The 12,985-nt window shown below is 31.9% G+C and overlaps 1 long non-coding RNA gene across 1 annotated transcript; it reads left to right on the forward strand.

Moving 5' to 3' along the window:
• Positions 1 to 3,509: 3,509 nt before the first annotated feature.
• Positions 3,510 to 4,404, forward strand: LOC148770733 (uncharacterized). Its single transcript, XR_016031286.1, has 2 exons — positions 3,510 to 3,639; positions 4,151 to 4,404. It is a non-coding gene; the product is annotated as an uncharacterized LOC148770733 (long non-coding RNA).
• Positions 4,405 to 12,985: the final 8,581 nt, after the last annotated feature.

Genomic DNA, 12,985 nt, shown 5'->3' on the forward strand with positions numbered 1-12,985 from the left:
TTTTCAGTACCGTCAAGTCATCGGCCGTCGTCGACCACCAAACACCACCCCCTCACTTCTTTTCCGGCATCCATTAGGTGAAATGGGCGGATTGCGTGTGCTCATATTATTACTGATGTTGAGTGGCATGATTCGCCTAAAGGGAGGCCGGAGCGCCGACGGTGGATTCCGACGGCGTTGATATTTGTGGGTTGCGTGTTTCCGGCGGTGGTATGTGGTATTGATGGTGGCGGTGGAGTTGGCTGAGGTATGACGGCGGTTGATTTGCTAGAGAGGCAAAATTAGGTTGATAAAGTTCTAGCAAATTGCAACTTACCCCAATCAAGTTTTCTGAAATTACAAATTGACCCCATATTTGGGTTATTCCTGATTTTGGGCTGGGGTCAATTTATAATAAATGAAAATCTGATTTTGGGCCCAAAGCTTTCGAAAAGTGCATTTCAGTCCCCACTTTTAAAGTTTCTTCGAAAACAGTAATATATTTTTCGAAAATATATTATAAATCTCAAATTAAGTATTTCTGAATCGTAAATCCCTTTTCACTCAAAGGATTTTCTTTCAAAATTTCAGTTCAGTCCTTTAAGTTGAAAGATTTTCTGGTTTTGGGGCAAGGGTAATTTTTTAAGGAATAAAAGGTTAATTTAAGGTTTTTTTGGGGCCGTTTAAAATATTTCAATTATTTTGAGGGACCGAACTAATATGTGAATTCTTTTAAATTCATTTAAGGTTTTGTTTGGTTAATACAGTGAAATTCATTTTGAATTTCAAATTCGGTTTTCTAAGGCTAATTTAGGGAATTTTCAGATGATAAAGTTTATGCCGTTTAGACTTAAATTTTTGAGTAATGGGTCAAAATTAAGGATACAAATTATTTTTTAATTAAATAAGCTTCTGATCCATTATCCTTTAATCGTTATCGAGTCAAAATATGGATAATGGTTATTATTAACCAAATAAGATTTGACTCATTCGGTGTTTGACTCGAAACCTTTGCTTTAAGTCTAAATCGAAATATTAATTTGCTTCAAATCTATATAAGGTTAGATTTATTGGTTATAATTTATTTTCTAAATCTAAATAAAGTTGAATTGTGAGCCCCACATTATCTTTAGCTCAAATTCAAAATAAAGATGGATTTGATGTTTTCAATTCATACTTATTTTTATGAATAACCATATTACTGAGTTTGATTGAAAACAATACAGTGAGGTCTTTAGAGCCTTAGCGTTCAACGACTTTTAAAATTTTGAGTAATTTTTGGGGTACATCTAATGACTTGTTATTAAGTTTGTCTGACATTTAAATGAACTAATTGAAGCATGACGCCACCCTACGTGACCTCTCTGTGTAGATTAGCTAATTGAGAATGTCAAGATGTTTATGTATATGTGAACTCATGCGAATTTTAACACTACCCCTACGGTAGGTTAATACTTGGTCGAACCACATATGCAACTGTGGTAATAAACATGTGATGATTATTTGGCTCCATGTGAATAAAAGTTACATCCCTACGATGAACTTATTATTTGACAGGATTTATTATCAATGTTTGATTACTACAACAAGAGTGTCACTTACAATTAATATTACTGTCCCTACGACTTGATATTAATGTTGTGCTAGGCATCTGAGATGTATTCCATAATTATTTAAAATTTCAAAGTCAAATTTTGATTATAATGTGAACATATTGATTTTATTTGCGTTCTCTATTTAATTTATTTATCTACTTACACATTGTTTGCCTATAACACTTTTGTGCTTAATTGCACAAATATTTATTATTGCTATTATTTATTATAGTGCATAGATCTTAATTTTTTTTTATTTTGGATAGAACAATAGAAGAACCTAGAGTATATCATTGTTCTAGTTATAAAATTTAAGATCATTAGGTGCATCTATTTTAAATAACTTTTGGGGGCACACTACTAGAAAAACAGCTTTTAGTGACGGTGTAATGACGCCATAATATGACGCATCGTAAATAGCGTCTCGACAACTAGCATATTAAGACGCCCTAAGCTAAAACCGCATAACTAGTTGGATATTTTATTTTTACTTATTTTATTAATTCTCAAAAAATAACAATTATGACGTGTTTATATAAATCGTCATAATAGATTGGTTATATCGTGACAATATTTATTAAGCGTCTTAATAGAGTCGCGAAAATGACCCAATTAAACCCGGTAAATTTATTTATAAAAATATCGTCTTGCCCTCATCGAGATACTTGGTAATAGAGATCTTAACCCTCTTTTCCCCCTACCGCCTCTTTTTTTCTCAATACCCAGATTCACAAATTCGACCGATGCCACAAAAATTATTATCGACAGTATCATCCTATGCGATGTCAGAAACGTTAAACACAATTTTTCATATTAGAATTCTCGTATTCCTCATAAAAAATGATATGGAATTTGGCTAGATTGTCAAATTGTTGTTCGTTCCCTTCACCCATTGTTAGGCACAAGCGAAAGAGAATTTCGATTTTGATTTGCTGGAAAGATGAAAGCTAAACCTGGTAAAATCTGATTATCTGTCTTTCTCTTCTTCTCTTATACGTTATAATACAATATGTGTTGACCTTATTTATGTTTTTTCCCGAAAGATAAAACAGATTAGAATAATCGGGTTTGAAATTCAAGAACTTATTGCGTTGCAATTGCAATCAATTATCTTGTCAGATTTTTGGTGAGCATATAATTTCGAGGGTTTGATTTTGAACTAATGTTGGTTTTCCTAGAGTTCTATGAATTTCGAGGGTTTGATGTATTTTTGTTAAGAGTTATATTTCATAATTTATTTTAATTAATTGATGATTTTTTTGTCTATATGGGCTTTTGCCAAGGTAGAAAACCCAATTTTTAATGTTATGTTAGACTGAAAACATATATTCTTATTGGAATTTGTATCATAAAATTAATCCGGTAAAGGACATGTTAATGAGATAAGTCTCAATATAAAATTTCATGTTCTGAGATTTTGTTTCATGTTCAGAGTAGTACATAGTAGGGGAAAATATTCATCACTAAGTTGTCTTCCCACGTTTCTGTCTAGTAGTGTTTAGAAGTTCTCCTCAGAGTTCTCTAATTAAAAAAAATTAATAATATATTTCTTATGCAAGTTTCTATTGATAAATTGAGCAGCAAAAATGAAAAAACTAAGTTTCCGATCTCCTGCTACTTAATTTAAGCAGTATAATTGTGAAGCTTCAAAAGTCTTAAGGGACCTAGGCCATTCCTGTTAATAATGTATATTCCAAAGAGGCTATGTGACTTGGTATATGAAGAAAAAAGATATTCTGCATTGATATACATTTAAATTAATTAAGAAAATATCAATTTTGTGATAGAAAGATGCATCTTAGTTTTTGGAATAGATATTCAGTTGCACCAAAACTTTGTATTTACCGTTCAGATTTCTGAAGTGATTGATTGTGTAATTTTTTATTAGGATAATGGTGGAGTGGCATCTCTTTAGTTTACGACGAGTATGATACTATTTGTTCTCATATTCTGTATTAGCATATGTATTCTAACTTTCTTATTCATTATTTTTTTCAAACAGAAAATTCTTATAAAAAAATGGAGTGAAAATATCTTATTGTGGCATGCCGGAAAGAGTCTTAAGGTGAGACTTATGACATTTTCTATACATCAAATCTCATATTTAGCTTATCTTTCAATGCCTTGTATTATAAATAGGTAAGCTTATCATGTTGTACAAATAGTTTGTCCACGAACTTTGTAAATGGTTTGAAATGTAATTAACCTATCCACAAAGAGCCTACAACCTCTCTATTCAGAATTCAAAGAAATTTTCTTGAGGGGTATTTAGCTATCTTTTGTGCACACTACTGCAGCCTCAGTCCACTTGCCACCCCCAATTAGATTGTTTATCTAAATTGATGTTAGATCATTAAATTTGTAATATGCTATTTAGATGTTATATCAGTTATGTTATAAAATGAATATTGTAATAGCTTATCATGGATCTTTTATCTGTGTATGAGTTTTATGGTGAAGTCACTTTAGATGTATTTCGAAGTTGTTTACGAGTGAAGTAGTGTGTCATTAATTTAATTATTCTTTGAAGTTTCTTTTAGAAAGAATTGATCCCATGTAGCATCTCTCTCGACCAGGTCATAAAAGATTGCTAAATCTTTCCGAAGTGAGAGAAGGAGGGGAGGCACGCGAAAAGTTAGCCAGTCGTCAAAGCGACAAGCGATTAGACTATATAGAATAAGGTTTCTTCTTTTTTATATGTTGGATGTTGGAATACTTGTTATTTAAATATTTATGTTATTTTGTACCATTTAAATCAATAGCTTAAATGAGGAGGAATTTTTTTTATGTGTGTATCTAAATGAATTCTTCGATGTTGTGGATATTTAAACTTTAATGTTTATGGCTTTTAGCAATAGCAGATGGAACATAAACAAAAGCGTCACTATTTGAATAACATAAAATAGTCACAAAAAGAATTTATTGTGACATTTGGACAGTCACATAATTAAGTTTATTGAGACGCTCGAACCGTCATTATATAGACATTTTGGGACGTTGAACGTGTCATAACAATAGCAGTTGACGACAAATAATGTGACGCTTTCAAACGTCACAAAATGTAAATATTTGGGACGCGTAACGACGTCATAATAATTGGGATTTTAGGACGCCTCTTCCGTCACAAAAACATATTATGACGGCCACCTATGTGACGCTTTTGGCTGGCGTCATAATAGCCGAAGCGTCACGATAGGTCGCTATAGTGACAGTTTAAGGCGCCATTAAAGCAAGTTTTTGTAGTAGTGGCGCATAAGGTTTAATTAGGGGTTACGTACTGGAAGGTTCCTTAAAGATAGTAAGGATACGTTTTATTTTAAGACGATAAAGTTGCAACAAATTAGATTTTGATATCTATTGTTTAAATAAGGTATAAAGAAAAGGAACATAAATAAGCACATTAAGTAATAGTCTAATCTCATTTTGAGTTATAGCACTTCAGTTAGTGTGGTTTCGCTGACTTGAAAGTGGATATGGTTTAATTTATTTTTCGCCGTGAACGGTCAATTTAAGGTTTGTTGTAAAACATAAAGAATAAAACTTTGACCGTTCACACGAAGAATAACTAATTAAGGGAGAAAAGACTAAGTGCTAATTTGACTAGTACATCTTAAGATAAATCATTATAATTGCAGTTTACATCTGAGGTACGTTGAAAAACGTAATTATGTTTGTTTCTCACTTTAATTTGTTCTAAAATATGTTTCGACTTTGTATCTAGACACATTTAGTGAATAGATCCTGGGTTACACTATTCACTTAAGTGTGTGTGTAAAGGGTTATTCACATAACCAACATTTAATTGCTGTTGAAAGATATACATCTATAAAGATTATGTAAGCATTTGGGATTGAGGCTATAGCATTTGGGATTGAGGCTATGAGGACTCTTAGGTTTCTTTTGAATTATGAAATAGACATTTGGTACCGTCATTAGATGGATTTAGATTTTCTCTTGAACAAATTTGGTTAGCTTGTTCATTTGAAAACATTAAGCTTGGTTTATTTCATAATTCAAAATTTGACCTATAATTTAAGTAAAAGTCTCATACAGTAAAATCTTACATAAGCAATTTAAAATGGTACAAATTTCAAGAATAGAACATTCAAGACATTCAAAGAAGTATGATAAGTCATTCTTCTTTGCTAAGGTACATTTAGGAGAAACATTAAGTGCTGCAATATATTATGTTTTAAAAGGGGAAATTTAAAATCTTTTAAGGATGTTGAGTTTGAGGGGAGAAATTTAGATTATAGACATTGTCTTTAAAGATGAATCAATTTGATTCCTAATACTGCTTTTGACAATGTACATGTCTTTGTACTTGTCATTGTTTGAAAAGTAGATTTGGAGATTTGATAAGACAATGTTGAACAATTCCCCAATCAAGTCTTGATAATTGTTACTTAAAGAGCAAACTCAACAACCTTAAAATAATAAAGCATTAAAGATGAGTTGACATTTAGAATGACAAGACATTAGGATCTTATCAAATTGCCATAAGGTGTGAATTTGGTTCCAAATAATTGAGACCAAATGTAATTCAAATGGGCAATATTGAAAGATATATGGTACGTTTCATTAAATATTTCACTCATATCAACTCTATTAAGAGATTTATGGACACAGGGAATATGTTTCTCAAATGGTAATATTTTTGAAACAATAAAGTGCAACCATAAAATCTTAAAGATTTGAAGGATATTGATTGCAAACTAAAGTAGTCCATTAATGAAATTAAAATTCCCGTTAATGATTTTACAATCCTAAGCTAATTATCTCATATGTACTTGGAGATAAATAAAGTTAATGATTGTACATACCCAAGGATCAGTGGGAGATAATCTCACAACAAAGGAGACTTGTTTAGTCTCAATTCAATGCCCAATAAATATTTTATGTAAAAGAATGTACACATTCAGTTAAGGTGTGCATAAAGTTAGGCATATATTTGAATAACCCTATAAAGTGGATCATTTAGCAAAGCAGCCAAATGGGTTATACAGTAATTATAGGGAATGTAAGTTATATACATATGCTCATTTATCAAAATCAGATATTTTGGGAGATCGTGTGGTTTATTCATGATTTTGATTTTTATGATGCGTATAAAGTATAGATCCATTTTAGTTAATGTAAACCTAAGTGATTGAGCTATTTTGACATGGGTGTTAATCAAACACTTTAAGCTCTGTTCACGATGGTTAAGAATTTATGGTAATTTTTGGCATCTTCTTTTTTTAAAATAGCTATAAACACTTGTCATTAGGCTGCACATGTTGATTTGTATTAAAGTTATACGGAGACAATATTTAACAGCTATACTTTCGAACAACAACAAGAGCTTGTGAAAGTTCTTTGTTGTTAAAGGTACAAAGTGAACAGTACATAGAGCATATTAAGATAAAGTCCACAATTGCGGATCCGCTTACTAAAGGATTAACACATAAGGTATTCATGAGCATTGCTCATGTAGGAGTTATATCATTTAAGGATATTTTGGTTCAGTGGGAGTTTGTATGTATGTGTACATATAAATACATTTTGGTAGCTCTATGATATGTTTGGACACAATTTTGTGTATTTGGTTTTCTGCAGAAATAAAGTATTTGGTTGCGCTTTGTACAGTTATGTTAAGGTTTGGTCTCAATAAAGTTTAAAGTAGGACCAGTTGGAAATAGGCATGTTAAGATCACATTACATGTAATTTCCATGCTACACACCATAATTTGATCTATGTCGTTTGGCTATATTGGTATACGTGATTACTGTTGGGTTTAGACACGATCAATGTGACGAAAGCCTCTTTAGTCCTATATTAGTATGGTCAATGGACGAGATTGTAAGGAATACCTTTTTATATGATAGCAATATTTGAGCTCATAAGGTATACACATTTATAAGGTATATAGCATATGTGGCCCAAGTGGGAGATTGTTGGAATTATTTCAATAATTATGTGGGCTCACATATGTGACGTAAATGTGTATGGCTATCTAAAAGAAAGTCCAAATTAATTGTGATCTAATAAAGATTATTGGGTTGGACTTATGGGTATTAGACTATAATTATGGGCCTAATGTGTAGAGACAATTAGGGCTTAATTGTGATTTATTGATGGGGCTGAATCACAATTATAATATAACTAGACTCTACAGTTATATAAAGGGTCGTGGTCCCCAAAGAAACGCAACAATTCCGTCTCTTCTAAAATCCATCGTTAGAGAGATAATTAAGGAACTGCGGATTCTTTGGAAGGCCTGTCCCAAATCCAGTGGAGATTCGAAGATTCGATTCAATGATGTAAGGTACGCTTCCGTGTTTATGTTTAGGTTTAATTCTCGCTGATTCAAGCATGTTGGTTCTTGGGAATTCGTATGTATGTACGAAAGATTTTCTAACAGTTTTTCATACATGTGAGACAACTTGGAATCAAATAAGTGAAATGTTGTCGATTGTGAGCATGGTTATCATATCGCAATATATGGTTGTATTGTTTTTCTCCACATATCGTATACCCTATCATTTATCGTAAAAAACATAATATTTGAAAGTCAAACCATTCATTTAAAATAGATTTGAATTCAAGTTTCAACATTAATTATTGACTAGGATAAAAGTCGTAGATTTTAGGCATGCTAGTTTCGGTTTTACATTTTCTAATATAAATGGTTTTTATCTGAAGCATTTTGTGGTTTTGCCTTAAGAAAAAAAAAACACGATTGTTATTAACAAATGTGCTGAAAATTGCACAAATCATCCCAAATATGATGAAAATTGCACAAATTACCCCAAAAGATGTTGAATGTCGCTCAAATCACCCCTACACGTGTTGGAAATCGCACAAATTACCTCTACATATGCTGAAAATCGCATAGATCACCCTCAAAACAAATATCGTAATCATTGTATCGTATCGGATATCCAATCTTATCGCGGTATCGAGCGATTTAATGGTATTTGATTACAATCGAACATATGCCGAGTTGTGTCGTTTCCATAGAAATTATATTGTATCGCAGTATTGACTGTACTGATTGTGAGTACTCATAATGTGGTTAAACTAACGAACCAATAATCTGATTATCTATTCACATTTAAAAAATATATATATATATCAAAAACTCTAAACTATGATAGATCATGCACAAATATTCTCTATTTGATACAATTTTATCAAACTAACTCAAATGACGTTTCATCCAATAATCCTTACTACGTAAAGGATACTCCAAGAAAATATTCAATTTTTAATTCAAACTAATAGTATCTTATGGTATTTAAAAAAACACCTAACAAATCAAAACATTTAGATCAAAACAAATTTGATGATGCTAAATATTAGATCACCTTAGAGAATTGAAGTAGGATGAGCTGGAAGAGTAAAGTGGATCACTGGCTCGCGAGCTTGATGACCTTGAGATACTTGCGATCATAGAACACGTAAACTAAGCCGGGTTTGATCCGGCGAAACCTCTACGACGTTCAAGTCAGACGTGCGGATAGTAGAAATAGTCTAGAGAATACATGTAGTATTGCTCAGATAATAGGATGTACCTTAACAAATGAGTTAAATTTTTATTTATACTTCGTTGATTGGGTTGTAGTTGGTTAATTGAGATTATCGGGCTCAACCCTTAGTTGAGGATGATTGGGCCTCAGTGGGGTTTTCAATATTGGGTTCATGACCCAATAGGTAAAGAAATTGTAGGCCAATTAGATTGGCCCAATTAGGCATATCAAAGTCCTAAATCATATGATTACTCCTCTTCCATGAGGAAGTAAAATAAAGAAGTCCAGCAATGGGTGGTTTGACGTTTGGAGAAAGTGAGCTTGTATGAATTGACCAAAGTTTGAATATCCTTGCCAACGGTCGCTTGGCCGATCAAGTATGTTACACACGGTTAATCTAGTGTAGTTTACATCTCTCAATGATTTGCTAGTTATTATACGAGAGTTTATGTTTACCCAGTGCAGCTATATGATTGGTTGCATGTTCCTCTATTACTAAAAAAACAAAAAAATAAAAAATGAAATAAAGGAGAATAAATAAATAAATAAATAATTTTCTTTTGATGGTATCAAGTTAGCCATACATCAAGCTGTATTAATAATTGAAGTAACGTGATCATTTATAATTATATATACCAAAACTCAATAATAGTTTTCAAAGTCCACCTCCAATTACAAATAATCAGAACCTCACAAAAAAACAGATTAAGGGTAGTTGTGCGTGGTGGACTTATAGGTGAGGTGGGGGTGGGGGTGGGGGTGGGGGTGGGGGTGGTTATTAAATGGTGATGCATAAAATAAATAAATAAATAAGTTGTGGGGTAATAATACCGACAAACAGGAAAAAAAAATTCTCACGAAATGGAATTTGCTCACGTTATCACCACTCTCTATTAGTAAATGGTCCCTCCAATATTTTCAAATAATTGCATATTGACCCCAATGTTATTAAATAGAATACGTATGCTCACCTACCCCTTAATTTTCAATCAATAAATTAACTGAAATGATAAACGCATGATGGTTTTCGATAAATTTAAGACACTTTCCTTTTAATTTGAACAATGAACATATATACCCAATTCTATTTTTCAATCTCAACAAAAATTCGTCAACACTCAAAGATATAAATTCGAAATTCGAAATTGAAGTTAGGATTTTTTTTAAATTTAAATTGGGAAAAAACTCACTAAAAAAAAACACAAATTTATGTTGAAAATTTGATTATTGATACTTGTATTTAGAATCAAATGTTGTTGAGTTCAATATATTCGATTAGAAACTTCATATGTTTACTAAAAATCATTCTGCATTTACAAAACCCCGTAAATTAATCACCCTAAAGCAGTGGTGGAGCCATCCTTTGGCTAGGGTGGGCTCCAGCTCACTCTCATTTTTTAAAAATTTATACTATATATTATATTTATATATAATTAGCCCACCCAAATAGTTTAATTTAGCTCATCCAAGTAATTTAGTTTAGCTTATCTATCAAAAAAAATTATGTTATATTAGTTGAAATCTATAATTTGTAGTTATTTTATGCTATTTTATGTTAATGAATAAAAATTAAAAAAAAAATCGGGGCGCTGCCCCTGAACCCCCGTAAATGTTAAGTCCACCCACCCAAGTAATTTAGTGTAGCTTATATTCGTTTAAGTTTATGAATTTGTAGTTATTTTGTGCTATATTTTTATGTGAATGAATCAAAAAAAAAAAAAATCGGGCGCGCTGCCCCCGAACCCCCGTTAATATTAAGCTCACCCTTTCTCGAATTCCTAGCTCCGCCACTGCCCTAAAGTGATCGAATTTGTTGAGCAAGAGAGCATAGTATTATTTAATTTATTACCGATACTTCTTAGATCGACCTCGTTAACACATGATTAATATAATGTAATTTACATATTTCATACACTTTGTAAACTATAAACTATTACACGAGAATGAAATTTACTCAATAGAGTTCGAGTCACTATGAATTGTTTTTGGGGAATAAAAAATCATTCATGCAAACCACATTTCCCACTCTTCGCTAATAAAATCATGAAAAGATAGTGGCACCAATCATGTATAGGCTGGCCACTTGTAATCAAATAGCTATTACTAAACAAAACTAAATTATCAATTCGATTTAATTTGTTATTGTATTCACTCTCAATCTATGGAGCTAATTTGCACTTTTCCCCTTACAATCTTTCCAAATTGTGAATAAGGCCCCAATCTTATTTAAATACGTCAAAACACCCTGATTATTGTTTTTTTCTTTCAGCGTAGTACTGTGTCACTGTTGTACTTTACCCCGGACAATTTAACAATGAATGTTTAGGTGTATTAAAAAAACATCGCAATTGAACATCAAAATATTCAGTTTTAAGACAAATTTATGAATATATTTCGGTTTAGATAATTTTTCCTGATTTAAATCTCGATGTTAAAAATCCTAATATGACTTTTGAACATGGACAATAATACAATAATACTAAGTTTAAATGTTAAAGTTGGTTTTGTGAGATTAAAAATAAAAATAAAAAACGTGACTGATACTTATTAAAAATTGTATTGTATTTATTATTTCAGTGAAAATCAAAACTCCCTCACCATTTTAGTTGTCGATTTGGATTGAACTGCACGTATTAAGAAAACTAATAACTATGCATGCATTATAAAAAAAACATATAAAGTAGTAAATAAAACACCATTGTCTTTAATTGCTTCTCAAATAATTATTTTTTAATTAATTAAAAGTGATATGACAAAATTGAAGAAAAAAAATACAATTAAGATGGGAAGAGGAGTAATTAATTATATTATTTTTTAGGGGAAATTAACAGGAAGCTCCTAAAAAATATTATCTTTAGCTATAAGGACATGTGGATTTTGTAGCTATCCTTCGCTTGGACGAATTATCCGAAGAGGATCATTTGACCGTAGCAAGAGCGCGGAAAATTGGGCGACCAGCAAGTTTTCCGAGAACGAACTTAATAGAATTGTTACTTTCCAAAAATATTGCTGAAAATCAAAGAAGCATTTTGTTAAAAGTCCTTGTGCGTTGAATATGACGCTAGGCCTGGATTCTCTTTGACGGAATTGCTTAGGAAAACTAATAGTAATGGTGATGCGCTGATTTGCACAACTTAGTTATATTAATAAGCAACAATTTAGTTATATGGATAAGTAATAGCTTAGTTAAAATAAACTGAACAACAAATTAAAACAAGAATGGATACATCTCACAATGCATACACAAATTACGCAGGCAACTTATAAAACTTATTTACATAGATTGGTTACATCAATGAGCAAAAATGTAGAAAATAACATGTATTTCGTATAATTTTACTGTGAAGTTAGACAACTTAGAAAACTTATTTGCACAGCTTAGTTAAAATAAACTGAAAGATAAATACTTAAATATTTGGTGCATACGTCACCACCAAGATTACCATCTGGCATCACCAAACAACTCTTCATATTTTTTTCTTTTTGGTTTCCATAATTATTAGGTTAATACGAAGGGGAAGTGGAGTAACCAAAATCGTATGTGTGTGCGTGTGTGTGGTTGCGTATGTGCCTATGTAGGCATCTGATTATGCGTGTGCATGTGTGTAAAGCTTCGACTGTAGCAGCGGCGGAGAGCAAAAATGGAGCAAATTTGATGAAGTGAAGTGGGATTAGACAGATCTGACGGAATGAAGTGGTGTAAAATGAATTTGACGGAATAAAAGAGGAGGTGAAGAACAGAGAACTTTTAAGCAAATTGCCAAAGTCGATCTGTCCTGATGTGAAAGAGAATTAGTGTCCAGGGGTGTTCAGCATATTGCCCATAATTTTTAATCTCTAACCGCACTTAAGGATTTTCTAAGATTAGAACCCCCACTATTAATTCCACTAGTTACGAT

This window comes from Erythranthe guttata, chromosome 5 (assembly GCF_056151865.1).
Source record: "Erythranthe guttata isolate IM_541 chromosome 5, IM_541, whole genome shotgun sequence".
NCBI classification, from domain to species: Eukaryota; Viridiplantae; Streptophyta; class Magnoliopsida; order Lamiales; family Phrymaceae; genus Erythranthe; species Erythranthe guttata.